The 27,311-nt window shown below is 49.6% G+C and overlaps 1 long non-coding RNA gene across 1 annotated transcript in view; it reads right to left on the bottom strand.

The window, feature by feature from the left end:
• Positions 1 to 27,311, bottom strand: part of LOC113459968 (uncharacterized) — an 88,728-nt gene that overhangs the window by 27,368 nt on the left and 34,049 nt on the right. The window contains exons 4-5 of the long non-coding RNA XR_003381571.2: positions 15,260 to 15,466; positions 5,643 to 15,119 (exon numbers count right to left, since the gene is read on the bottom strand). This is a non-coding gene — a long non-coding RNA (uncharacterized LOC113459968). The remainder of the gene's footprint in view (positions 1 to 5,642; positions 15,120 to 15,259; positions 15,467 to 27,311) is intronic.

Below are 27,311 nucleotides of genomic sequence, written 5' to 3'. Positions count from 1 at the left end.
CAGGGGAGCCAACCATCCTCAGCAGCCATGAGACCAAAGTGGGCAGCCCTGCCTTGGTTTGTACTGGAGCCACCATGTGGGAGGCCTCTCCTCAGCTGTATTTCTAAAATCTCACATGATGTCAGCTTGTTTGCCTCTCTGCAGGCTTTAAAACTAAAAAAGACCCATCTCTGAGATGTCATCCTTGCTCAGTCAATATTTTAATAGTCCTGGACTCTGCTGCCCTGTTTACCTCCTCAGAGCTGTAAAATAAATAACACTGGCCTTTCCTGCTGAAATCAGAAGGATTTTCCTTTGTTCTTCGCTCAGGGACCAACAACTTTCACTTGTGAGGAGATATCTACGCTACAAAGTCCAGCATTCCCTCCCCACAGCAAACAAGGTCAGAATTCAAAGCCCACCAGGATCTGCATGATCCTGATCATTTACAGAAACACAATGCCTTGGATGGGGTGGTGTGACAGCACTGTCCCTCACGGGGCTGTCCCCATAGCCAGGAGCTCACAGCCTCTTCCCTAGACAAGGGCCAGGCAGGAGATGAGCCATGATGTGTGGCAGCCTGTCAGGGTCTCTGCTGCTCACAGTGACCCCAAGATGTGGTAGAAAATCTCTTTTCCCAGCCCTGTGCTCGAAGAAGGAGTCAGAGCTCTTCAGTTCTTGGTCTCAAGGTTGTTTATTGTTCCTTATCTATAAAATTCTTTCTCCTGTCCAGCCCAGGTCTGCTCAGCAGGTCAGACAGAGGCACTCTGCCTGCCCCCAAGGCAGTGTTATCTTTTTATACTAAAAACTACGTGTACAGTATTTACAATTGCTTCCCAACATCTATCACCTATGTTAGACAGTGAGCTTCTACTCTAAACCAATCTAAAAGTGCCAACATCACAGCAGAAGATGGAGACCAAGAAGAAGAAGGAGAAAGGCTGGACATGTCCAGTTCCCTCCATCTTGCCCCCCGAACCCCCATTCTAAGAACCCCAAAAATCTATTTTTCACCCTGTGATAAATTCACCATCATTGTGCTTAAATTGTTGTGGCTTGCAGATCTTCATCTAAGGTTGGTAACTTGCTCCATGGGTCATAATCAAACCCACAGGGGCATCCTGGGCTCTGTGCCAGGGTCTCTGAGCCCCCTGGCAGGGGTTTGGGCACTCCAGGACAGCCAGAGGGATGTTCTGGGTCCTGACAGCAGCCCAAACAAAACACTGTTCAACAGCAGCACCCCAAAAATATGATGGAAATCATCTATTGCATCACTGGTGACCAAAACCAGAACTGAGGAATAGACACTGGTGCAGCAGCAGCCTCAGGTGTGTGCACAGCCACAGCCATCACTCCCCGTGACCCAGCTGTGTCCCTCCTCTGAGAGCTGCCAGGCAGGCTGGCATCTGCAGGGGTGGCTGTGGCCATGCCCAGGGGGCTGTGGGGTGCAGGGGGACAGCCTGGGGTCCCCACTGCGAGACTTGCAGGGGACTCTCCATCAGCTTTTACATCCACGACAGGGACAGAGCATGGCAAATCCTCCCTGGTGACACACATGGCATTCCGTGGGGCCAGCAAACACTCATCCCTGGCTGGACAGGCAGATTGCAGCCCAGGAACTCCCTGGTGAGGGTGCTGAGCTGCCAGTGTCCCCATTCCCTCCCTCTCAAGGTGGGATCCTGCTCACTCTCCCTCTGCTCTGCTCTGCTCTCCCTGGGCTCTGCAGCACAGCAGCCCTGGGATCAGAAACCCTGCAAAGGAGGCTTTGTAAACCACACAAACAGCAGCCAAGGAGCCAGTTCCTTTCTTCTCCTTTGTAGTCTCAGTGCAATCTGGCAGGGCCTGGTGCGTGCAGGGGCTGAGGGCTGCAGCTGGCGCTGGGAGAGCTCTGTCTGTGCTGAGCCACCCTCAGCTCCGGGGCAGGACAATGCAGCAGGAGAGCAGAGCACACAAATGTTCTGCAGCAAGCAGGCCCAAGCCTTTTGCTAGGGGAGAACAGCAGTGAGCAACTGGAAAAATAAAAATTCTCCTGTGGTGTGACAGTGTTCACAGGGGTCTGAGGGTGAGGGAAGAGATGAGGATCTGACTCCATGTTTCAAAAGGCTTGATTTGTTATTTTATGATATATATTATATTAAAACTATACTAAAAGAATAGAAGAAAGGATTTCATCAGAAGGCTAGCTACGAATAGAAGAAGAAAGAATGATAACAAAGGCTTGTGGCTCAGACTCTCTGTCCAAGCCAGCTGACTGTGATTGGCCATTAATTAGAAACAACCACATGAGACCAATCACAGATGCACCTGTTGCATTCCACAGCAGCAGATAACCATTGTTTACATTTTGTACCTGAGGCTTCTCAGCTTCTCAGGAGGAAAAATCCTAAGGAAAGGATATTTCACAAAATGTGTCTGTGACACTGTGGAGCTGGGCCCAGCCTCACCTTGCACAGGTCACTGGGTAAATCCAGGGACTGTTTCAGGGGTCCTGGAAGGGTGAACATCTCTCAGCTCTGGCACTGGCAAGATAATTGAAACAGGGACAACCTCAGCCTGGGGAGCCCTGAGTCTCCTTGAGAGGGAAACCTTGAGGTTCCCTTGAGGGAACCTTGAGAGATTCAGTTCCTGAAAGCAGAGAGATCCCTGGTACAGGAGATCCCAGGTGACATCCCAGATGTTCGCGATCCTCCAATGGAAAAAATCCCCAGAACCTGCAAGACTGGGGGCCTCCTTTGGGTGGGAAAACTCCCCACTTCTTGGCCCTAACACTGTTTACCTGTGTGTGAAGGGCCCTGTGCTGGGAAGTAGCTGCCCTTGGCTGCAGCATCTCCAAAGCACAGGAACTCAGGAGATCTGCCAGCTCCCAGATCAGGCACTGCTGCAGGTCCTGTTCCTTCCTGGGCTTTTCAGAGGTGCTCATTGATGCTGGTGGATAGCACAGACTGTGAAGCAGGTTGGAAGAGTCTGATCCATTTTAAATGTGGCAATCAGAAGCACACAGGGTGATTCCTTGGTTATGAGCAGAGGAGGTTTCATGTACAGAAGAACTGGAGCAGTTCTGAGCAATCTTGAAAAATCTCAGCCCTCTTAAAGGCCACATCTGGTGTAGGAATAGACCCCAGACCTTCAGGCTGCTCATTCAACATTCCAACAAACCTCCCATTCCTTTAAGCAACGGGAAGTGATGCTCATCCCTCACAATCCTTTGAATGCATGGGATCTCCTGGAAGGGGATATTTTTATCATGGAACATGTTATTTATTTCTAGGCTTCAACTTCAGACCCTCCCCGAGCCATCCCAGGTGAATGGAAGGAGCATCTTTGTGCAGCAACAGGAGAAGGCATCAGAGCCCCCATACAGGGCTGACAGCACAGTGAGGAACCTACCCAGGGAACTCAAGGATTATCACCTTGTGCCAGGGAAAACTGTAATGTAATGACCAAGAAAAACCTGCAAATGAGGCAGTTTCTTATGGCCATGGGAAGGAGCTGAGGGTTACAGGCACTGGGAAGAGGACTGAACACATGGGACAGGTTCTGGGAAGCACTGAGCACCTACACTGGGTCCTAAACTGCATCCTGGGTTTTGAGTCTATACTCAAGAAACAGGTTCTTCTATTAGTCATAATAAAATTGATTGACCCAATAGACCCAAGGTTATTAATATCTTTCCCTGCCATTAAAAAATAATATTTTAGGAACCTAAATATTATCTAATGCTTCAGTTCAAAACAGAAAGGACCAACAGTTCAGACACTAATGAAGGGTTGTCTTCAGAGCTGCTCTTTAGCCTGTAGTAAGTAAAAAAATTACACTATTTGCTATATGAACTCTTCTGTACATGCTCTGCAGCTGCAGAGGAGCCCCACTGCCTTGTGACAGCCTTTTAGGGCTACAAGAAGAAATTAAGTCCTGCTTCATATTGTGGTAGCATGAGAAACTCAGACCAGAATATGATCTACAAATCCTACATGACTCAGGGCAATGTGACTGGCTCCCTCTTCACCAAGCAGAAATGGTCTGATGTGGCTCAAAGCCATCTTTGCACAGCCAAGGTAAGCTCACCTCCTTGAGGATCTGATTCCCAATTTTCTGTTTTGTCTCAAAAAGCTTTTGGAAAGAGGAGTAGTAGAAATAGTAAAAAAATAGTAGAAAGTAGTATAATCCTTTTTTTGTGGTTTTTGTGCTGGCTACACACTAAAAGGAATATACTGCTGGGAGGGAGGGAAAAGAAGAGTTGGAGGTTGCCTTAAAGATTTCTTGGGCCAGAGAGAGGAATTGTGGTGATGATTTTCCTGCAGATAGTGCAGTATGAGCTCAGGCTCTGTTTCAGACTCGTTACCAAGCTGTCAGGCTGGAAGATGAGGCAGGGATAGAGGGAACTGGCTGTGGAAGCTGCCCTTTCCCACCTGGAAAGATGTGTCCTCCATGATATGTGCAGCACAGACCCCACAGCACACCTGCCCAGATGCCTCCACTAAATCTCTTCCTGAAAAGGAGGAGAGCAGCAAAATGTAGCAGCAGATCTCAGATGGAAGGGGAGAGGCAGCAGCCAGGTCCCTTCTTAGTAATTGTAGGTTAGATTTGGGGTTTTCCTTAACTTGGAGCAGCTTAACCAGACCAAGAGGAAGGAACATTCCCACTTGCCCAAGAGGAATTAAAATTTTGGTGAAATGGGTCAAAACCTTCAGTGAATTAGATGCAGTAGCAAGGTATGGGCAGATCCTCCTGGACAGAGAGGACACCACACCTTCAGCACTCTTTTTGACAGAACTCTTGAATCTGCTTTGCAGATGTGGGAAGTAAAGATTGTGTTCAAGTGGGTGATGTCCCAGCTGTGCATGGACTGTGCAGGGGAAGGTGACAGTGACAGTGCAAGATGGAGAGCACTTCTCACCACTGCTGGCATGCTGAGTTTGTGAGGGTTCCCAGGACGAGGTGAGAGATGAGAATCTGACTCCATGTTCTCAGAAGGCTGATATATATATTATATTATATTATATTATATTATATTATATTATATTATATTATATTATATTATATTATATTATATTATATTATATTATATTATATTATATTATATTATATTATATTATATTATATTATTATCTATACTAAAGAAATAGAAAGGATACAGACAGAAGGCTTAACAAGAATGATAAGGAAAACCTGTGACATGAAAAACCTGTGACTGACTCCTCTGACTCCAACACAGCTGATGGTGATTGGTCATTAAGTAAAAATAATTCACGTGAAACCAATCAAACATGCACCCATTTGTAAACAATGTCCAAACCACATTCCAAAGCAGCAAACAGAGGAGAAGCAAATCAGATAATTATTATTTACATTTTTCTCTGAGGTTTCTCAACTTCCCAGGAGAAGAAATCCTGGCAAAGCGAATTTTCAGAAAATATGAGTGACACTGGCAGAAAACCTGTCCTTGCTTCCTGCACACTCCCAGCCCTCAGTCCCCTCTGTTTTTTGTCTTGTTCTTCACTTCCCAGCTGAAGTGCTTGCAGCAGGGACCAAGCCCTGCACAGCTCAGGGCACTCCAGGTCTGAGAGAGCTGCAGTGGTGGGGCAGAGGATGAGGAGCTGCACAGGCACACATGGAAACATCAGAAATGATCACTTGAGGAAGTCCAGAGGAAATGCAATTACCTTCTAATGATGGCAACAGAGCAGAGATGTGGACACGTGTCATGGTTACAGGACACCCCATGTCACAAGGACTTGGGGACTGCAGATCCTCCCTAAAACAGAGCAGCAAGCTAACAGCCAGCTACTGGGCTCCAGCAACTTCTCTTTGTAAGCTCCTTTGCCATGGCAGAAAGAGGCCCAGAAAAGAGACCTCAATTCTTTGAAGTGAGCACTGAAATTATTGCCAAGGACTCATGGCAAAAGATCGTGGGAAAAGACTTTCTATTGATTTTTTTTTTTAATTAGTTACTTAAACTTCCTCATCTTGGCCAAGGAAACGTAACCATTCACTACTGCCTGCTGTTCAGAATAGCTCCTGCACCCATTCATCATGTACTAGGAGATGTAAGCTCCTTGTTCTAGGGCTGTAACTCCTTTGGGAAAGTTTTCAGCTAAGACTAAGGCAGCTCTTCAGCTTTGGTTAGATTATATATGTCTTTTTAAATGCTCTGAAATATCTTTGGATCTCAATCCCTCAGGAGCAGTTGGGGCACTGCAGGGGCCAGCAGCAGCTGCAGAGAAGCAGAGGTGAGAACCCTGCTGGAAGAGCTGTGGGACAGATGTCCCCACACATCAGGTCCCATCACAGCCTGCACCTGGCAGGGCTGCAAAGGGGAGGTTCAATTTCCTAAACTGTCTCTGCTGCTTTTGCTGGGAAATTCTGGATAACTGCAGTTACATACATGAGAGCCCAGAAGAGTCAGAGAAAACAGCATCAGGGTGATTGAGGAGATCTGCACTGTCTGGAGTGCTTGGAAGTGCCCAGCAAGATCCCAGGATCTACCAGCAGGATCCTGGGGCTGTTCTGGATTCCTGGGAGGGATTACAGCATCACCAGTTCCTGTTTGTGTGCTGTGATTCACCCCAAGCTGCAGGGTGAACTGTGGCCCCAGGAACAGCGGGGCCTGTTCCACTTCTCCCAGGAAAAGGGTCTGTAGTGATCTTGATCAGCAAGGATCAGTGATGCTGATGGGGAAAATGTGAGAAACACAGTGAGAAACTGTGTTCTTCTGTAGCTGGATAGGGACAACCCAGCCTGGGAAGGTAATGGGGAAAGAAAGTGTGGATCTTGTGCCTGGCTCAGCCAGTCACCTTGGGGAAGTGACCTTGGCCTTATCTACACAGAGACAACCAGGAAAATGAATCTGAATTAACCTTTGCAAATTGGATTAGCTAAACTTCATTAAACTGTCTATGTGGACATTCCTGTTCAGAATTCAAGCAGCCTCCACTCATCCTGGCTTACCTCATGTCCCCAATGAGTGAGAAGAAAAGAAACTCAGCTTTTTTTTCCCATTGTGAGTAGGACTGTCCACACAACTGTCCTAAGTGCAATTTAACTAAACCACCACAACATCCAGCTTCAGACTAATGATCCCTGGTGGTCTCACGTGTCTTTGTCTTCCTACCACGCTGCCTATTTGGACAAGGAGCTCCGGAGTCTCTGCATGAAGGAGCAGCTCTGATTGTATGCACAAACCATGCCTGCTGCAGGATCAACACAGCCTGTAGATGAAATGTAGCCTCAAGCTGTGCCAGGGAGGTTGAGTTGGACATCAGGAGGAATTTCTTCAGTGAAAGGGTTGTCAAGCATTGGGTTGTCACCATCCCTGGGAGTGCTCAAGAAAGGACTGCACACTGCACAAAGTGGTTTTCAGCCACAGGTTGGACTCAGTAATCTCAGAGGTCTTTTCCAACCTGAAGGGTGTTGTAATTCTGTGATTCTGTGACTCTTTCACAGAAGTAGCACTGGTGCAATTGTAAAGCTGTTGATCTGGGTAGGAGAATGTCTATCAGGGATGGGTTGGTTTGAACCCAGCCAAACAAAGGTCACATCACTCCTGATGGACCTGACTACCTAGGAGGCAAGAAAACTGGCTGTGAGGACACAGGGTGAATGGTGAATAAGGGAATATTGAGTGGTTTTCCTTACCTTTTGTAAAGCTCTCAATGCTCACTCTCCCTAGAGCCAGGTTGGGGAGACGTGGAATAGGAAATAAGGAAGGAAGGAAATAGGAAAGAAGGAAGCTGGAGGATGGGCTGGGCTGTTGCACTCACAGGGTGTGATCAGAGCTACAGAGCCCACTTGGCAACTCATTGAGATCCCAGGGGGACTGGAACTGATGGCCTGGATAATTGGGCACACTCTCAGGAAGTTTTCAGAAGCCACCAAAGGAAGCAGTGGGGAGGGAAGCACTCGACACCCAAGAGGCAGCAGCTGCTGTTCAGGAGTGGAGAAGTGGGCAGACAAGTGCACAGTCCTGATGGAATAACCTCAGAAGGGATCAGGACAGGCTGGGCTGGGAAGCAGCTTGGTAGGAAGCAGCTTTGCGGAAAGGGAGGTGGAATTGAGCAGGGGTCACTGCTGGATTACAGCAGAGGTGAGCTACACCTCAGCTGTGTGAGCAACAGGCAGGCAGCACATCAGGGGAATGAGAATCCCCTTGGTTTGGCCCTTCTGGGATTGTTTTGGAAACACTGGGTCCAGTTTGGGTCTTCCCAAGACAAAACCAGCATTGACAGATTGAAGCAGGGCCAGCAGAGGCCACAAGAGGATGGTTAAGGTACAAGGAGAGACAAAACCAGCTGGGTTTGTTCACCCTGGAGGAGAGTAGGAGGAAGATAAAACTGCTTTGTGCAGCTCCCTGAAGGATGGGACAGAAAAGACAGAACTCCTGGAGGTGCAGAGCCAGCCTGGGCTGTTCTGTAGCCCAAGTCTGAGCTTTGAGACCCCAACAGTGCCAGACTCACCTGCAGTTCCTCAGAGGAAAGGGTGCTCACACCATGATGCCAGTCTACACGAGGGTTTGAGGATGCTCTCTATCATCCTGTTTGGGCATTGCTGGTGAGGGTTAGAGAAGTGAGTACTCCATATTCCTATAAACTGGATTAGTGGAGTAGTAAACATATAATAAAGTAATAATAAACATTTCTAGAGTGATTAATCTAACTGCTAATTGAGGAATCAGTCTGATCTCACTTCATATGTGAAGGTGTGTTTGCCAAAGGTACTCATTTGAACTTGCTCATACCTTTCCATCTGTGGTTCCACATTTTCCTCTAGAACTCCAGTGAAGCCTGTGAGATGAATTTAGCCTTGCTCACCAGGCAGGAAACTGAGGTTCAGAGAAGCCAAGCAACTTGTTTGGAGCCATGGCGAGCACTGTGTTATGTAGATCATCTAAACACTGAATGCACCTGCCTGGTGCTCCTGCCTCAGGTGGTTTTTCCCCCTGATTTTTAAACCTGGACACGGTCACTCTCACAGCTCAGCTGATGGATGGCAACTCATTAAGCAGGAGTAATGCAAGTGGGTCTCAGCCCTGGAAACAATTCCCTAAGAACACACAGCTCTCCTCTGCTCACACAGAGAAACTGCTTTTTATTTCCCTGACTGTCCCTGAACCTTTTATTACTCCCAATCTGAAGTCCTTTCCTGAGGCACTTTCAATAGGATAGCTGTTAAAATCAGGCCTTTCTAATCTGTCTTTTTTTTTTTTTTTTTCAATTTAAGGAGATAATAATTATGGAGATCATTGTGTTGATGCTCCAGTAGACAATCAGAGAGGCTCAGCACCGAACTGCTGGCAGCAGGTAGACTGTGAATCACTATCTGCTCCAGTCACCTGCCAGGAGTCCCCCACCCCTCCTCAAGCACATCCACTGATGGGTTGTTGTGCGGTTTTTGTTGTTGTTGTTGATTGCTGACATAAAAGAAGCTGAAGCGACACCGTTTTAAGCTGAGTATCCAAGGCGACCTCATTAACATCTCTGCAGAGGAGCCCTTTAAAAAACATCAGTCACGGTGGTCCTGAGTGGAACAGAAACTGTTCTGTGTTTTCTTGATCAATTGCTTAAAATTCAAGGTCGGGGTGCAGAGCAGGGAGGGCTCCCCGCCAGTCACTGCGGGCTTGGGCTGAGGGTTTTTTTGGAAAATAGTGATGCTGTCGTACTGGAGAAAATCCATGTGCTCCCTCAGAGGAGCACTATTGGGAATAAATGCTGGAAGCTGTTCCACTTGAGCAGATGGCTGAAAAACTTTGGCTGAGAAATAAATTGAGTATGACGGTCTGAGGGCCAATCACAGATGGATGAAATTCTAGTGATGTCCCAAATGTCCTGAACATAGAAGGTTCTCTTCTTTCCCCTTTTGTGCTAAAAAACCATAGTAGGATTTTTAATACAGACTGAAAAAATGTTGATGGAGTGAGACACAGAGATAACAGTTTAATGTCCTCTGGACCAGCAGCACATTTAGGGGAGCCCTGAGGTTCTGCCACCTCCAGATCAGAAAGTGCTGATCATGCAGGGACCATGATGGAAGGGCTGGGGAATGCCCCTGTGCTGCTTCAGACACAGCCTGGTGTCCACATGCAACACCAGACATTCAAATATTCCTGCTGAATCCAAGTCGTGCAGAACCCAAAAGCAATTTTTTTTTTCTTCAGCATCTTTCAACCCAGCCTCAGGGTAGACTGGAAAACTGTGTTTTAACTGGAGAAGTCACTAGGAGCTCCTTGCCTTGGTTTGAGGCCATCTCCATAAACCCAGGGGTGACCCTTGAGGTGTATAATTTAACAAGCACCGTCCCTGCAGTGCAGCACATAAAAGCAGCCCTGGGTTTCAAATCACGGGCTCTGGGATCCAGCCCAGTGCAGATCCCAGACTCCAACTCATCTCTGCTCAGGCTCAGAAGGGAGACGAGCCACATTTCAAGTGGCACATGTCTTGCATGTCCTGAAAACACCCTGAGCCCAGATCCTCCCCTCCCAATCCCTCAGCTGACAGGATGCCATGAGAGCTGGTGAGACATCAGCTGCGAGCTGGGTTAGAGCAGCCTGGCAGCCAGTAGCGCCCGAGCCCAGTGGGATCCCACAGGGAGCTCTGCAGTGTGAGGACCAGGGCACAGAGCAGTCCTCACTGTGCCTCTCTAGCAGACAGATGAGGCCACGTGCAGGCACAGAGTTTGGGGTGATTGGAGTGGGGCTGGCCCAGCCCCATCCCCATGGGCACAGCTGTGAGCAGCACTGACAGCAATGAGTCAGGGAGTGCCCAGGGGCACCGAGCACCCACCAAAGGGAGCAGAGGGCACACAGGGGCAGGGCATCAACAGGAGGGGATGAAAGGTTGGGCTGAAGAACAAGAAGGGCAAATGCCTGAAGCCTTCTGAGGTATTATGGTGTCACTCTGTATGGGTTGAAGCTTTCAGAAATTGTATGGGGACACTCTCTGTATTGTGGCCATCTCAGCTGTGACATGAGCTGTGACAGCCACAAACACACACACACACAGCCTGTTTTCCTCTCCTTGAACAGCTCCTTCCCTAGACTAGTCCTAGGGTGAGGAGGAGGATGAGTGAGGAGGTCCAGGCTAGGGTGGTGGTAGGGGATTCTATTTGGGTGGCTCATGGTAATGGAAGGAGTAGGACAATTTCTAGGTTGAAAAAAAAGTTTATCCCAACAGAAGCTTGGGGAAGAAGATTGCCATCAGCCCAGCGCGGCAAATATTGAAGAATACCACAAAACACATATTTACTATAGGAGAGGAAATTAATATTTCAAATAAAATACTAAGTATTTCATATTAATTCACCATATTTCATTTACAGCACTGCAGTGGTTTGTTTTTGATTTGTTTCTCTGTCACAGAACACTTGACATGTCAAATTGCTACTTTCTTTTCTAAAGCCCCAATATCTTTCAGCAATCTCAGCTACTCCATTCACTTTTCATCCCTTATTAAATCCCTTATTTCTGGTGATGGGACAAGCTCATGCAGGTGAAGGCTGTTATAACCCAGCCCCAACATCCAGCCTCGTGGGGCAAGGTCAGCAGCTTCCAACAGAAGAGTTTTTCTGTGGTCAAGTGACCAGCTGGAAGGATTATATGGGATTTAATCATTCCTTCAGCCATAGCCCCACAGAGCTGCACAAAGGGTCGGTGCTGCCTGTGAAACCTTGGTGCCAGCCTGCATTTGCTGGGGTATCAGCTGGTGATCTCTGGCCAGGTCAGTGGCAGCTGTGACATGTAAGAACACACGGTGGGGACTTGTCAGGACTCCCTGAAAGCTGCGTGAGAGGTGGACAGGGTTACAGCATTTCCTGGCAGCCCTGAGAGCACTGCCTGTGGCACTGGGACAGATATTAAAGGCTGGACTCAGCCTGCATCTGCAGTGCCCAGCAAAGGCTTTATCAAATGAGCTTATCAGCAATGCTGCTGATTCCTCTCAGCCAGCGGCTGTATTAGCCACCCTCAGCCCTTTGTGGCAGATGCCCCTTTAAAACCCATGATTTGAAAACAGCCTTTGCATCTCAGGGATGTATTTGGGGTTTTAACAAGCATACCTTCACATTCATATAATCTATGTGGACTCAGTAATAGAGATAAAAAAATGAGAATGTGAGAAATTCCAGAGGGAAGAGGATGTGCAGCCTGCGCTTACAGTGCAGAGAGCTGGAAACCCCACACCCTTGGAACTTTAGGCCAACCTCACTCCACTTTATGTTTGCAGCTTGAGTCTGGCACTCAGGGTGTCCTGCATGGTCCCACACCAAGCTGGCAGAGGAATTTTAAACACTGGATAAGACTCTCCATAGAAGATAGAGGAGTTTGGGCTGGTGTGGGAGAGGTTTTACAGTGACTTCTGTGAGCCAGAGAGAAGTTTGATAAGAGGATCCATGTTTACCTCTGAAAGAATTTTCTACCAAGGTCGTTGACATAGAAACCAAGAAAGAAAGAAGGAGAAATAAGAGAAACCTGCAACTGCCTGTTCCAATGAGCACTTTCTTTGTCTTTTGTGACCAATGAGTAAAGTGTAAACTTAGGAGTTTTGTAAGAATGTATAAAAAACATGCATGTGATAATAAAAACACGTTTGAAGCCTTCTGAAAATGCAGAGTGTTGCTTTGTATTGTCTCTGTCTCACCTAGGACAGGCTGGGCCCTGCTCTTGCACTGTGGTTGAGCAGGAAGGGGGAGTCCAGGTTTGGAGATGTTTCTGCTCTTTTCTCCAAGGGCAGCTCCCCAAGGACATGGCCAATGCAAGCAGAGAGGAGGGGTGGGTGACACACACACCAAGCCTGGTGTTCCTGGTGGTACATGGCCAAGGCCACTCTGTCTCCACCATCAAAATGTGGTAAATGATGTCGTGGCTGTGGTGTGCACGTGGTCCAAAGGCTCAGCACCTGTCCCCAGCACTGCCCAGTACATAGGAGAGTGTGATCACGGTCAAACACTCCCCCATGACAGTGTGATCATGGACAAATGCCCCACCATGACAGTGTGATCATGGTCAAACACTCCCCCATGACAGTGTGATCACGGTCAAACACTCCCCCATGGTCTCCTTCCAGCCTGCAATACTTTGTGCTTTAGAGACTTCCTGACCCACAGTTAAAGCCCTTGTATTTAGTCATCCTCAATTCCTCAATGGTTTTCCTTTCCATGACCTTGTTTGTGAGTTTGCAGCCCCCAGTAAAGTCAGAAATTCGAGTGCTTCATTATGAGCATTTTCTTTACCATTTCCTGATTAATCATCCCCAGCACCAGGGTCATTACAGCGGTTCTGGCGAGCGAGCAGTGGCAGGGCTCATTGGCCAGGCACAGCAGCACACACAACTCACTTTGGAGATTTCCATGGCCTAACTGAGCAGAACCAGCTCTGGGATGGGCCAAACCCACAGCCCCAGGAGGAGGCACAGGAGGGATCCAGCCATGGGGCCACAGAGCAGCAAGGGACTGGAGGGGTGAGGGAGGATGTCAGGGAAAGCAAGACAAAGGGAATGGAGAATTGAAGCTGGAGAAACAGAGGGATTAAATAGTTAATCTGCATTATAAACAGCATAGGTGAGAGTCTGCTACTGAATCTCTTAATCCAGTTATTACCATTCAGCGTGGTCATTTCCTCCTGTTCTGATGCACCGCTCATCCTTCAGGTTTGGAAAAACAACAGTAGCATCAACAACAAATAAACAGAGACACAAAAGAACTTTTTGTGTGTTTGTGCAGTTTGGGATTTCCCTCGTGTAAAAATGTACCAGCACTTGTAGGGGAGAACATCTTCAGGAAGAACAGGGCTGCATCACCCACGTGTTGATGACAGTGAATGTTCCTGAGTAACTCAGAAGTGACAAAGTTGATACTTGGAGGTAAATCTGGGCTCCTGTCAGTCCAGCAGAGCAAGACAGAGCAGATGTGACCTCATGAGAATTTATTAGATGCAGATACAGGGTGTTTGAGTGGTGGTGCTTTACCCTACAACCCACACAGGGGCCAGAAAGCAGACACAGAACATGAGGAAATACAAAGGGATGGTTGGAAGGACGGAAGAAAAACTTTGACAGGATGAGGGCAGAAAGGACCTGTTCACAAGCAATTTGTGACTCAAAAAGAGGAAGGCAAAACTCCTGGACTGTGCATCCCCATCTGCTGATGCCTGTACCATCCCTGGGCAGACAGGAGTCCCTCCCAGGGTGGGAAGTGCCAGCAGGGCCATGGCAGGTGGTGTCCCACGTCCGTGTCACAGCGATAGCGGCGGTACAGTGACGGCGGGAGAACAGACCCACGTGTGACCTAGCACATCTAAAGGCAGCAATGGGAGAGCCCAGTGCCTTCCCCAGGGCTGTGTGAAAATCAGATGAAGCCTCTCGGTGTAGGAGGGGGGCTGTTGGCTGGGGAATGTGAATGCATCTGACACAAAGAGCCCCGAGTCCCTGTTCTGTCTGAAGCTCACGGAGCCGTAGGTACCTGTGTGGAAAGTGCTGCCCTGGATTTCCCATCCAGGTGCTTTATGGCTCAGTTGCATGCCACTGAATATGCTAAGATCCTCATTTCAGAAGAGAACAAAGCAAGGATGTGCTGATCCTGGAGTTTCAGCCAGTTCTGGAGGTGTGTTTGAAGGCAGCAGAGATTGTCTTCTAGCCCAGCACAGAGACTTGAGGTCCAAGAAGGAGCAGATCCATCCAATAATATGAATTCAGACATCACATTTCAGGAAAAAGGACTGGATTCAGCTGCTTTTTTGGGAACCTCCTGGGGTTTCAGCAGGCAGGTTGATTAAATGAGCTGGAACTTTCTCCAGCTGCATGGAGTCATTTGACAAGCTGCCCCAAGAGGGCACAGGACAGAGAGGTGCAGGTGGCAGGGGCAGTGAGCCCTCTCATCCTCAGAGCACTGCAAGGGGCTCTGAGGTCTCCTTGGAGCCCTCTCCTCTCCAGGTGAGCCCCCCCAGCTCTCCCAGCCTGACTGCAGAACAGAGGGGCTCCAGCCCTGGGAGCATCTCCATGGCCTCCTCTGCCCATGTCCTTCTTGTGCTATGGCCTGGATGCAGTTTGAAGATCTCCCTTAGTGCTTCCTCTGGAGGAAAAATGATGCAGAGGAGAATATTGTGCTAAAGCAGTGTTGTCCCACTCCTTTATTGCCTGATTAGAAAATCGTGTTCTCTAAAAAACAACAACAACAAAAAAAAAAAGAACAAAAAACCACAACAAAATCAACAAGAAACCATACTCGTTTGGAGGCATTTTCTCAGTACTGCATGGAATATTTGTGACTTAGCAGCAGCCACAACTTCTTGTTTTACCTTCACTTAGCATTTGTGAGCCCTGCAGAGATTGCACAGCTCTCCTGGAAGGGCAAGGACCTTCTGCCTCCAGGATGAAAACCCAGCCTCCAGGAGAGACCTCTGGCTTCTCTCTGTCAGATTTCTGCGTTTTTGTGTGGGATTGGGAAGGGTGTTTTCCTCCTGAAGGCCAAGGGATGCTGTGTGGGTGTGACTTTTTGAGTGACTCTGAAACAGAAGGTACCAGAGGTGCAGAACAGGAGAAGAGAGAAGAGAGAAGAGAGAAAAGAGAGAAGAGAGAAGAGAGAAGAGGTCACTCCCAAAAAAGGAGCCCAACCCAGCCTGATTCCTTTAGAGAAAAGCACCTGCACCATCAGCCAAGCACTTGGTGTTGGCGTTGCTGCCTGGAGCTCTCGGGCTGCGTCACTGCAGCAGAGCTCCAGCACAGAGCAATCCATCTCCTCCCCTCTGCCTCGGCACAGCCAGACATGCCCAGCATTCCTGCAGCCCCTGCAGGCTCAGGAAGCCCTGCTCTGCATGGTGGTGGCTCTGTGGTGGTGCTGGAGGAAGGGATGCTCTCCCTGTGCAGCCCGCACCTCTCCCCTCCTGCTGCTGTGCGGGGTAAAGGAACCACTCAAACCATGAAAATCAAGCCCAGCTCTCATCAGGCCTTTGCTAATCAGCTCAATATATGCAAATTGTGTAAAAAGTGGGCTTGGAGAGATCCCTCCAGCACGGGAGGGAGGGGACAACACTGCCCCAGGCTCCTTTCAAGCCCCAGAGGACTCAATGACTCCAGTTTGGGCTGAGGATGCTCAAAAGTCACAAACCTCTGGGGAGGGTCAGGACCAGACACAACTTCTGGGGCTGAATGGATGGTGCTCAGAGGCAGAGACAGCAAGGGGCAACATGGGACTGCACCAATTCTTGCCTCACCAATGCCATTAGGAAGAAATTCCTCCCTCTGTGGGTGGGCAGGCCCTGGCACAGGGTGCCCAGAGCAGCTGTGGCTGCCCCATCCCTGGCAGTGCCCAAAGCCAGGTTGGACAGGGCTTGGAGCAGCCTGGGACAGTGGAAGTTGTCCCTGCCATGGCAGGGGTAGAATTGAAGGAGCTTTAAGATCCTTCCCACCCAACCCATTCTGGGATACCATGCTTTGAGAAAGAAGCAAACATGGCCAGCCCATGGCAAACGTCACTAAAACCCCCAGTTAAGGTCCCCAAAGAGCTTCATCACAACAAGATTCCTCCAGCCAGAGCTGGATTAGCATGTTGAAACTCTCCTTGCAAATCACATCTAATCAGCAGCTTTTTTTTTTTTTTTTTTTTTTTTTTTTCAGAGCCCAGGCATGCAGGTTGCTCTGGAGGGCTGGATCTGCCTGTAGAAATATGCAGTCACCTGACTGGGGCCTCGTCATCTTCACAGGCTGTTTTGTAAACAGTCATTATAAATAATAAATCAACAGCATGCTAATGAAATGAGCTCTTTTCAGGATGCTTTAGAGAAGCCTCTAATTTAATATAGAAGAAACTCTAATCTGCTCTGCCAAGTTACAAAGAGGATTAAACTATCTTCCAATAATGGTGAAATATTCTGGCTCTGTATCACCAGCACAGGAACTGAGGGAAGCATTCAGAGGCACAGAGGGGAGGTCAGCTCCCCAATCCTGTTGCATTTGAAGGAGAACTGTTGCACCACAGTGCCTGGAAAACCCATTAAATCCCAGATCCCACACCCATGAAAATCAAACTCTGCTATCAGATTGGTGGGCACTGCCTTCACCCTTCAGTGAATTTAAATAAATCTTTCTAAGTCAATGCTGCCATGAGCTGGTCATGGCCAAGTGGTGTTTAAATATGTAGGAAGGAATTTGTTGCTCCAGGGTTTTCTTGTGAAATAAGGACCTGGGGATAGCAAGGACCCAAGAGACACTGAGGTCAGGATGGGAGGGACTGGGGACAGGCAAAAGGAGTTGAATGAGTTTGCAATAAAAATTTGGGCCTTTTTAATTTTAATTTTAATTTTATTTCTGTGTACAGAACAGAGCATGGGTCTGAGAGCCTCATCTTGCCTTTATTTTAGAGAGTCTGTCCTGAGAACCAGAAGCTGGTTGAAATTCCAACGAAGACCCAGCAGACAAACACAACCCTACAGGGACAAAGCAAGTCCTCAGAAGAAGGGGAAATGGAAGAAATTAGTGAACAGAAGAAGGAGAAATAGAAGAAATGAGTGACCATGGAAAGCTGCCTGGGAGAAGGCTGCATGAGAGGATCTGGGTTTTTTCTCAGTGGGGCTCAGTGGCACATGGAATTAGGATTGAGATTTCTGTACTATTCCACTGGTTCTTATGTGGGGAACCACATGAAATAGCCTTTCTTTAAAAGCCATTCATGGATTGATGAAAACTCTTGCCAGCCCAGCACCTTCAGAACTTCCCTACAATTCTCTAACCCGTCCTGGAGCTGTGATGCTGAGTGACTGAGCTGGGGAGCTGTGACAAGGGAAAGCCTGAGGTGTGCAGGAGGGTGGTCAGGGTGGGCTGTTTCTGGCCTAAGGGGGCACAGGAGGATCTGCACAGCTGCCTCTGGGCATGAAGCACCAGCAATGTCCAGCTGTGGCACAGAGCCACAGACCCTTCACCAGCTCCATTGGCTTCTCTGGACCCACTTCAGCACCTCAGAGTCTTTCTTGGGGACAGAGCTGCTGGATGCAGAGCATCTGCCAGCACCCCATCAACAACACTGTCACAGACATCTTTTTGTGAAAATCCTTTCCTGAGGATTTTTCCTCCTGAGAAGCTGAGAGACCTCTGGAATAAAATGTAAACAATGGTATCTGCTGCTGTGGAATGCAACAGGTGCATCTGTGATTGGTCTCATGTGGATGTTTGTAATTAATGGCCAATCACAGCCCAGCTGGCTCAGACTCTCTGTCCAAAACACAAACCTTTGTTATTCATTCCTTTCTATTCTTAGCCCAGCCTTCTGAGGGGAACCTTCTCTTCTATTCTTTTAGTATAGTTTTAATGTAATATGTATCATAAAATAATAAATCAAGCCTTCTGAAACATGGAGTCAGATCCTAGTCTCTGCCTTCAACATAAGACCCCTGTGAACACGGTCACACAACAGCAATTTTAGTCAGTGATCAATTCAAAAAGTGTTCAGCAGACACATCAGAGATGACGCCATTCCCCCAAAACACAGAATGCAGCGCTGGCACCTGGTCCCACACACAGGAAAGGGAGGAGCTGCCCAGCCCAGAGCATCCTGTGGCTCCTGGATGCCCTTGGTACCCTCACAGCACCTGAATAAAGCAGACACCAGCCCAGAATGCCTGGGCAGGCAGAGCTGGAGCTGGATCAGAGCTCCCAAAGAGCCCCCAGAGCTCCAGCTGGAGCAGCGCCCTGGGGTCAGAGCAGGGCTGGAAGGAGCAGCCAGCACTCAATGCCTGATTATTTTCTCTCATTTCCTATGCAAGTCTCTCATCATCAAGTGATCCCCCAGTGACCCACAGCTGCACTGACACACGATGCTGTGCCTGCACTGGCATCCCACACCCAGGAGAGCAGCTGCTGGGTTTTATACTCCAGCCTTCCTAGGTGCTGCATGAAACACAAAATACAGCCAGCTCTGTCTCACCAGAGCATGCAGCCTTCTGCAGAGACACCAAAACATGCTTCACCTTCATGCAAGGTTTTAATAGATAGAGTACCTCTTGTCTATTCAATAAGGAACTGTCTCTGCATGGGTTCAATCAAGTAAAACAGCTATCAGTGTGTCTGGGAGTTTAAAATGTCTCTAGGTTTCACTTTATTCCCTTATTTGAAATATTAAAAAGCAGGTTACTCCAGTGTAACAAAGACTTGCTGTGTCATATTTACACAAAGGCCATATTCATACAGCCATAGAATGGTTTGGGTGGGAAGGAACCTTAAAGATTATCCAGTTCCACTCCCTGCCACGGGCAGGGACACCTTCCACTACCCTGGGTTTCTCCAAGCCCTGTCCAACCTGGCCTTGGTCACTCCCAGGGATGGGGCATCCACAACCTCCTGGGCAACCTGTGCCAGGGTCTCACCATCCTCACAGGAAAGAATTTCTTCCTAATATTTATTCTAAACTTACTCTCTCTCAGTGGGAAGCCATTTGTAAAGCCCTTGTAAATGCTCTTTCCATCTTCTTTGCTGGCTCCCTTTGCATACTAGAAACCACACTGAGGTCACCCCAAAGCTTTTCCTCTCCAGGCTGAACAGTCCCAGCTGTGCCAGCCTTCCCTCCCAGCAGAGCTGCTTCATCCTCTGCTCATCCTGGAGCCTCCTCTGACCTGGCTCCAGCAGCTCCAGGACCCTCCTGTGCAGGGCCCAGAGCTGGATACTGGATTCTGTCTGTGCTAGAAGTTCTTCTTGATCAAATCCAGCTGGGTTTGGCCATGGAAGCAGCACCATGACCTGAAGGGGGATTAATGCACCTTGCACCATGTCCTGAAGATCCTGAAGATTTGTTTGAAATTCATGGAGAGCAGATGATGAAGTCAGAGATGTGCCCAAAGTCCCATTGTCAGCCAGAATCTCTCCTCCTGCACTGCACACCTGATGCCCCCTGGGAGCCAGGGAATAACCACAGCAGGCAGGGCAGGAGGAGCCAGGATGAATGGCCACAAGTCACTGAGGAGACACTGCAGCACAGGAATGCTCTGCAGCCAGAGCCACCTGCAGAGGTGGCAAAGCTCCTGTCCTACAGAGGTGGCAAAGCTCGTGTCCTACAGAGGTGTCTGCTGTGGCCCAGCACTAGGGGCTCCTCAGGCACGTTGGGTGGAAGGTGCCCTGGGCTGTGCAGTGTGGCCAGGCTCAGAGGGGCTGTGCAGTGTGGCCAGGCTCAGAGGAGCTGCCACACACCCACCCTGCCAGCTGCCCTGTGCTCCTGACCATGGGCACAGCCCCCAGGCAGCTCAGACAGCCCTGGAGCAGCAGCAGCTCTGGGGTTCTGTGCCCACAGGTGGAAGTGGGTGTTCAGATTGCAAGGCAAGATGTATTCTATTGACATCTGTATGGCAGTTGTTTTCTGTTCAGTGGGCAGTTTGCCTTATCTCTTCCACACTCACTCCTCCCTCTGTGGACACATCTGCTGATAACAGCCATTGAATGTCACTGCATGGCTGACAGAACTACAGCATCCCACTGGGAGATGTGAGCCAGAGGGAGGAGCCAAGCATTGCTACCTGGATATAATCTGGAGATTCTGGAACACCAGCACGGCTTCTCCACTGGATTCCCCAGAGGAACAGCAGCTGCCTCTCCTTCCACTGGATCTTCAGAGGAAGAGCCTGCATCTTTCTACAGGATCCCTGGTCCAGCAGAACCAGCCCTGACACTGCAGGAGGGCTGAGCCACAATTCCAATGCGAATGCTGCCAACACCCTGACCCACAGGGTGTCAGGTTGGGTTCTGACTCTGTCAGTGTTGTTCTGGTGTACTGCATTGTTTATTTTATCCTTTTATTTTCCTTTCCTATTGAAGAACTGTTATATCCTGCTCCCATATATTTTTGCCTGAGAGCCCCTTAATTTAAAATTTACAACAATTCAGAGGGATAGGGAGGGTTTACATTCCCCATTTCAGGAGAGGCTCCTGCCTTCCTTAGCAGACTCCTGTCTTTCCAAAGTGAGACAGTGGTGGATCCACAGCTGGAAGTGGAGCATTCCAGTCCCTTGTGGCCTCCCCAGACTGGCCACAAGCCCCAGCAGGAGCCACTCTGCTGTGAGGCAGCAGCTCCCTGCCCCAATTGCACAGGCTGCTCTCTGAAGAGTCTCTTCAAAGCTGAGGCAGCCCCTGGGGCTCCCTTGGCTGGCTAACACTGACTCATGAGTCACTGAAAATTACTTTTCAGTGCTCAAACCCACGGGCTCAAGGGCAGAAAAGAGTTATGGTGACCCAGGCACCTAAACCCCAGTCCTGGAGCCGCTGTTCTGTCTGTGAATGACTCAATGAAGAGCCCTGAGCTTACAATAGGAGCAAAATCTCAACCAGAATACTGCCTCTCAGGTTCATCCCATTCTACCCCCTCTGTTCCAGACCTTTGCTGTCTCCAGCTCAAGCAGCAATGTTGTCATGCAATTTTGATATTTGCTGTAAGAATGAAGCCCAGCAGCAGCAAGCTGGCTGTGTGTGCTGCCCCACTGCCTGTGTGTGCTGGGTACCTCTCCCAGGAGCACTTCATAGGATGCTCACAGCATCCAGCTGTCTGCACGTTCAAAGGAAGGGAAGTTATGATGTTAGCACTGCCATGACCTTCAGAGAAAGGGACTAATTATTCCCAAGCAGGCAGCTTAGTGCTGGGCAGCTGCTAATGAACATTGATAGGGAATGAAACGCATCCAGATGCAAATTGCAGCACTGCCTTAGGAGGTTTATGAAGGAGATGATCCTGTGCTGGCTGCAGCTCCATGGCTTTGCTGTGGATGAACATTTCAAGATTTCTGTCCACCTCAATGCCCCTTTTTTTCCCCTTCCTCCCAAGGTGATTACAAACCAATGACCATCAGCAGGAGCAGAGCTGTGTGCTGCAGGCTCAGTTTCACTTGCAGGATCCAGGTGCTGGTGTCCAGGGAGGCCTTGGCAGGACAGGGCTGAAGCACCACCTGCAGCATCATCATCAGCAGCTCCCTTTTGTTTTGGGGTGTGATGGGAGGAGCTGCAGAGCAGAGCCAGGCAAACTGGCACACTGCTCCTAAAGAGGACACACCTGTCCAGAGTGCCAGGCTTTGGACAGTGCCCATCAGAAGCCAGTCCCTATCTAATTCAGCCTGCTCCTCTAATCAATACATTGGGAAAAATGCAGCTCAGAGCTAAGAGTAATGGCAATCTACTAAATAAAGTGATTTTTTTCTGATAAAGAATAATCAGCCTGCTGTATATAAACTACTAGACTTAAGTACCAGAATTTTACATAACTTGGGAACAGATAAGCTTCAAGGGAAAAATCCCAATGATTTTTGATGACTCCCCAGTTAGAATATATATAATTATGGGTCCACCTTGGCAATAGTGGCAGAAGTGCAGGAAAGTAAGGAAGGGCATAATCCTGGGCACAGGTAACGCTATGGGGAGCAGAAAGGTGGGACAGAGCAGCTGGAAGCACCTCTGAGCAGGTCAGGTGGCAAAAGGAACAGTTGCTGGCTCCCACACAGTCAAAATTCATCCCTAAAAGCCATTTGTGCTTTGCAGGGAAAGCTGTGCTGAGGGCTGTGATTGCAATCACCCCTGGCAAGGCCCTTCCTAGGCATGGGAGGGGTGACAATGTCTGTTGTCAGCATCCTGGAGGAGCCTGGGACACCCTGGCAGGCTGTCATCAGCACGAGCTCGGTGCCTGCTGCTTGGCTGCCTGGCCAATTCCACCTTGCGCAAGAAAAAAGCAAACACAAAGAGGAGGTTGCAAAAAATTGAAGCGCCCTGAAGACAGGAAGTGTCAAAATCCAGGCTGCCCGCTCAGCCTGGCTTTGGCAGAGCTCGGGGTGCCAGCAGGAAAGGAACACGTCTTCCATTTGATGAGGGGAAACATGCCTTGCTCTGTGTTGGAGAGGTTCAGGCTGTGCAAGGCTGTTTGAGGTTCTGCTTCCCCAGCACCTCCAGTGGGTGTCCTGGCCCTGCTCAGGGCAAGCTCCTGATGCTGTGCTGGTGATTGAAGTGTTTGTCCCTTCTGGGCTGGGCTCTGGGGTGTGTAGTTCTGATTTCTGGGCTCCTTGAGATAAAAATATCAGTACCAGAAGTGTCCAGTGGAGATCTCAGCCTGCCCTGCCCCTGCCTGGGAACGTGGGCCACTCCTGGTGCTGCACTGAAGCTCTTTGTGACAATGAGCACTGACAGCTCTGCTTGGACCCCCCTTTGCCTCTGCTCTGCCAGTGCCTTTTCCAGAGGGGAGATGTGCAGGGCACTGCAGAGAGCCCTGATTCAAGCAGCCATTCCTGCAGAGCTAGTCAGCCTGTCAGGAGTGTGCAGCTCCAGCAAGGCCAAGCTCCCACCAGCCTCCTTCCCTCTCACCTTGGATGGACACAGCTGAGTGCAGAGGGCACCAGGGTTTGGTTAAAGCTCATTTCACGGGTCACTTACCCTTCCCAAAGCATCCTGCATTCACCTCACATCATCCATGATCTCACAGCTGGCTGTTCACTCAGGGTTATCCTGTGGGCAGTGGTGTGGTGGTAGCAGAGGGGCTCCATCACCCCTCATTCCATCACTGCTCTGGGATCTGAGCCCCCCTGAGCCACCCCTCACCTTTCCCATCTCCATTCCCTTCCCTGGACATGACCCAGCACCTCCATGTGGATCATGTTGAGGTGTCAGGGCATGGGTCGGACTTGGTGATCTTGAGGGTCTCTTCCAACCTAGTCATTCTGTGAATTCTGGGAATCTTGAGGGACCCAGAACTGAACTCAGTAGATTATTCCAGTGCATCTTGGAAAAAAATTTATATTTTTAGTCATAAGTAAGATTATCAGGAGTACTTCTGATCAAATTTCTACAGAAAACAGCAAAGGACATCCATAAGGCCATCCCTGGGCACCCTGAGGAGCACATTTTGCTTCAGCAGGCTGGCAGGTAGGACTGGACACTCAGAACATCCATCAGACAGGTTCAGCTGCAAGGTCAGAGCATCCCAGTGGGACCTTCCACTCACAGACAGGGAGCTGGAAAAGGACCTTGGGCAGTCATCTGCTCCATCCTCCAGCTCAAAGCAGGGCTCATTTAAAGACTATATCAGGCTGCTTGGACCTTATCTTTCTTATAGGTTGTAAATGAACTGGACAATTCCAAAGACAGTGCAGAGACAAGATATCTTCTTGTCAAGAGCATTAACTGAGTCTCAGTGTTTTTCAGGGAGCAAGAGTTTCAAGTTTCTTGGTCATTTTCATTTATATGAGCTCCAGTTGATCAGTGACAGAAAAATTGGTTGAATTGTACCTGGCAGGACTTCTAAGAAATATTCAGTTTCATGGCAGAATGCATCTGCTTGACTGCTGGCTCATGTGGTGATCTTGGTGAGGATTCAGAAGGGATGGTTTCCCAAATGACAGGGTCAGAAGTGAAGACATCCCATGAACTGATGTAATGGTCAGGAGGCAGCACAGAAACATGACCACCCTGAGGAACCTGGGTACCCCTGAAGTTACCAGGAGCACCAGAGATGCCAAAGGCAGCAAAGCTGAGCTTGGACAGGCTCCACTGAGGTGTTAGGGTGAAGTTTCCCTTGCTGCAGGAGACAGCTCAGCCCAAGCATCTCATGCAGTTGGAAAGGATGGTTACCAACAAAGTTGGAAAGATCATCTCTTTATGAGACTTGATGCTCAATTCCCACACACCTTCTGCTGGAAAACCACATGAAAATTGTCCCAGTTTGAACAAAGCCAGGCTGTGTCCAGAGCACTTTGTGTCCAGCAGAAACGCATGTTCCTGACACATCCCCTGGGCCTGGGCTCACTGTAAGCTCTACATCTGCAGCCAGCCTGACTTGGGCAAAGTGGGCTAAATGAAGAAGAAAAGTCTTCTTGTTGACTTGTGAAGAGGTGGCATCAACCCCCATTTCTGTTTCTTGATATATTTGCCTTATCATTTAATGGACCACACGCCTCACTCTTAGGGATGAAGGTCTAGATGTTAAATATTCTTCACATCAATGCATCTCCTTCTTTAGCACACCTGAAGAAATCCCATTTCAGTGGAGAGCTGGCTGCCCTGGCCCTTCTCTCGGAGCACAGCCTCTCCCTAGGATGGGTTTGCCAAGAAGCAAAGACAAGAACCATGGCAAACCTTTCCTGCCTGCAGGGCTGAGGCTCTGGGACACTTGTGTGTGCCTGGGGGTGGCTGCACAGCTGCAGCACAAGCAAAGTGTCCTGAGAGGAGGCACTGGAGAAGACTGCAGCGATTGCATTGTGATACAGAAGAAGTGTTAGAGCTAATCCATTGCCATCTGTCTTTATTTTGCTAACCCGTTCAGTTGGACGCCACAGAAGTGCATTCACAGCAGATGAGCTGGGAGAGCCGTGGCATGGCAGCTCTTGGATTACTGGCATGAAAAGAATCCTTTTGTTCACGAGCCAGGAAGATTAGCTGCTGCCACGTCTGTGTCTGGTTTGTAGGACAAGAAAGAGAAGATGCAGCTCTCTTGCTGCCTTGGCCACTGCTTTGTGGCATCCCAGCTCCAGCTCTTTTCTCACCTCCCTCTTGCTTTATCCTTCCTCTGCTCCTTCCTTCCTGCTCTCTCCTCATCTTGAGCTTTCTCTGTCTTTTCCATCTGCTTCTCTCCTCTCTTGGCATCTTCTCCGCTTCTGCTTGAGTGCACACAATACCCCCTTCTCCTCTTCCCCGAGTTCAGGCGGGCAGCAGGAAAGTTCAGAGCATCACAAGCTCCTCTCCACCGAGGTGCTTTACCTGCAGCCCCTGCTGCGAGAAAAATTGGCTCGCACCACCTGATCCCAGGCAATTTTGCTCACAGCGGGCGCTGGGGATGAGGCGCTCCGGCGGGCGCGCTGTGCTCGCCGGCGGTGCGGGGCTGCTCCGGGGGACGGGGCTGCTCCAGCCGCTCCCCGTGCCCGGCTCTGCAGAGGAGCAGAGCAGCCTGACCCAGTTACAGCTCCCCGACCAGCTCAGCACGGCTGAGCCGGGTTGAGAAGCGCTTCTCTCAGCAGGCGCTCAAGCTCTCCGTGTCCTTCGGCTCCAGCAGCGCCACGCTGGAAGGAGATGCCCTTGCGATGCCCTTGAGATGCCCTTGAGATGCTCTCTGCAGAGCACAGAGGAACTCGGGTTCTCTCTGGGTTAGGGGCAGGGCACAGCCCCAGCTGCAGGGCAGGAATGCGGGGTTGTACCGCAGCTCCTGCTCGCCCCCGTGGGCTCCAGGGGGTGATCCTGCCTCTGTCATGCACACCCTGCAGAGATCAGAGCTGCCTCCTGCTGATTGCTCCCCTGGGGGAGGATGAATGCGGGGAGGAGGCAGGGAGGGGAGGTGGGCAGTGTTTCTATTCCTCCATCTCCCTCTCGCAGGTCTGGAGCTGGGCACGCAGCGCCAGCTGGCACCGCCGTGCCCTCCCCGGGCTCCAGGAGCACCGGCATCATGTGCAGGGCACGCTGACCTTGAGAGAGAATGCAGCCCCACCAGCTACTGGGGAAGTGCAGCCTGGCATGGGGACACTCACAGCCTGCTCAGTGGTGTGCAAGGCTCCCAGACCTGCTTTTGGGACATCCTTAACTCTGCCCTGTGCACTGCAGTTACCAGATCTGTGCCACAGCCAGCGTTCCCAACCACACCGCTGCTGCAAATGCAGAGACTTCTGTGTGGGGTAAAAGAGGTATTGGCTTGCTTTAGGTGTTGCCAGTCCCTCCCTAACCGAGGTGAAAACTCACCCAAGTCAAAAAATCCCCCAGCAATCGGTCTGCAAGAGTGCCTGAAGCGGGTGCAGTGGATGAGAGTGGTGGCGTGCTCCAGGAGCCAAGCTGCTCCCTGTCCCCCCAGAGACTCAGCCCTCCTCCAGCATCCTTCACAGCTACCTCTGACTTTCAATCCACATTCGTGAAAAAACTTCATAATCTCCCTGGCTAGGGAAGGTTTTGGGTCATATACAGATGGATGGAAGGAAATTAATTTTCTGCTTGGGCACTGAATCGTCCTAGGAGAAGACCTTCATCTCACACTGCAGCTCGCTGGACCATGCCAGCCTGTTGAATTTCCTTGTGTGACACCATGGGGGGCTGTTTGGGCCCTTCACAATCAAATAAGAGTCAGAGATACATTAAAGATGAGAAATGAGAATCCCTTCCCCCTTGCAGGGTGAACCCCTGCTTATCCCATTGAAAAAACACAGCCAGAATTTGACCCTCGTGGTTTTCAGAGCTGGTCAATAATTTGGGGATGCCTCCAAAACTCTGCACATTCATCAACATGGGGGTCTCCATCAACATCAAGGGGTCTCCAGGGTCTCATGCTGGTTTGGGGTGTTACCAGCCAGGTACCTGCAGTCACCAGGGGCTTGGAGACTAAAACTCCATGAGGAGTTTGTGTTGCTTTGTGCCAAGAGGGAATCT

Source organism: Zonotrichia albicollis, chromosome 15 (assembly GCF_047830755.1).
Source record: "Zonotrichia albicollis isolate bZonAlb1 chromosome 15, bZonAlb1.hap1, whole genome shotgun sequence".
In the NCBI taxonomy this organism is placed as follows: Eukaryota; Metazoa; Chordata; class Aves; order Passeriformes; family Passerellidae; genus Zonotrichia; species Zonotrichia albicollis.
The sequence above is the reverse complement of the archived record's forward strand: the minus strand, read 5'-3'. Positions and strand labels throughout refer to the sequence as shown.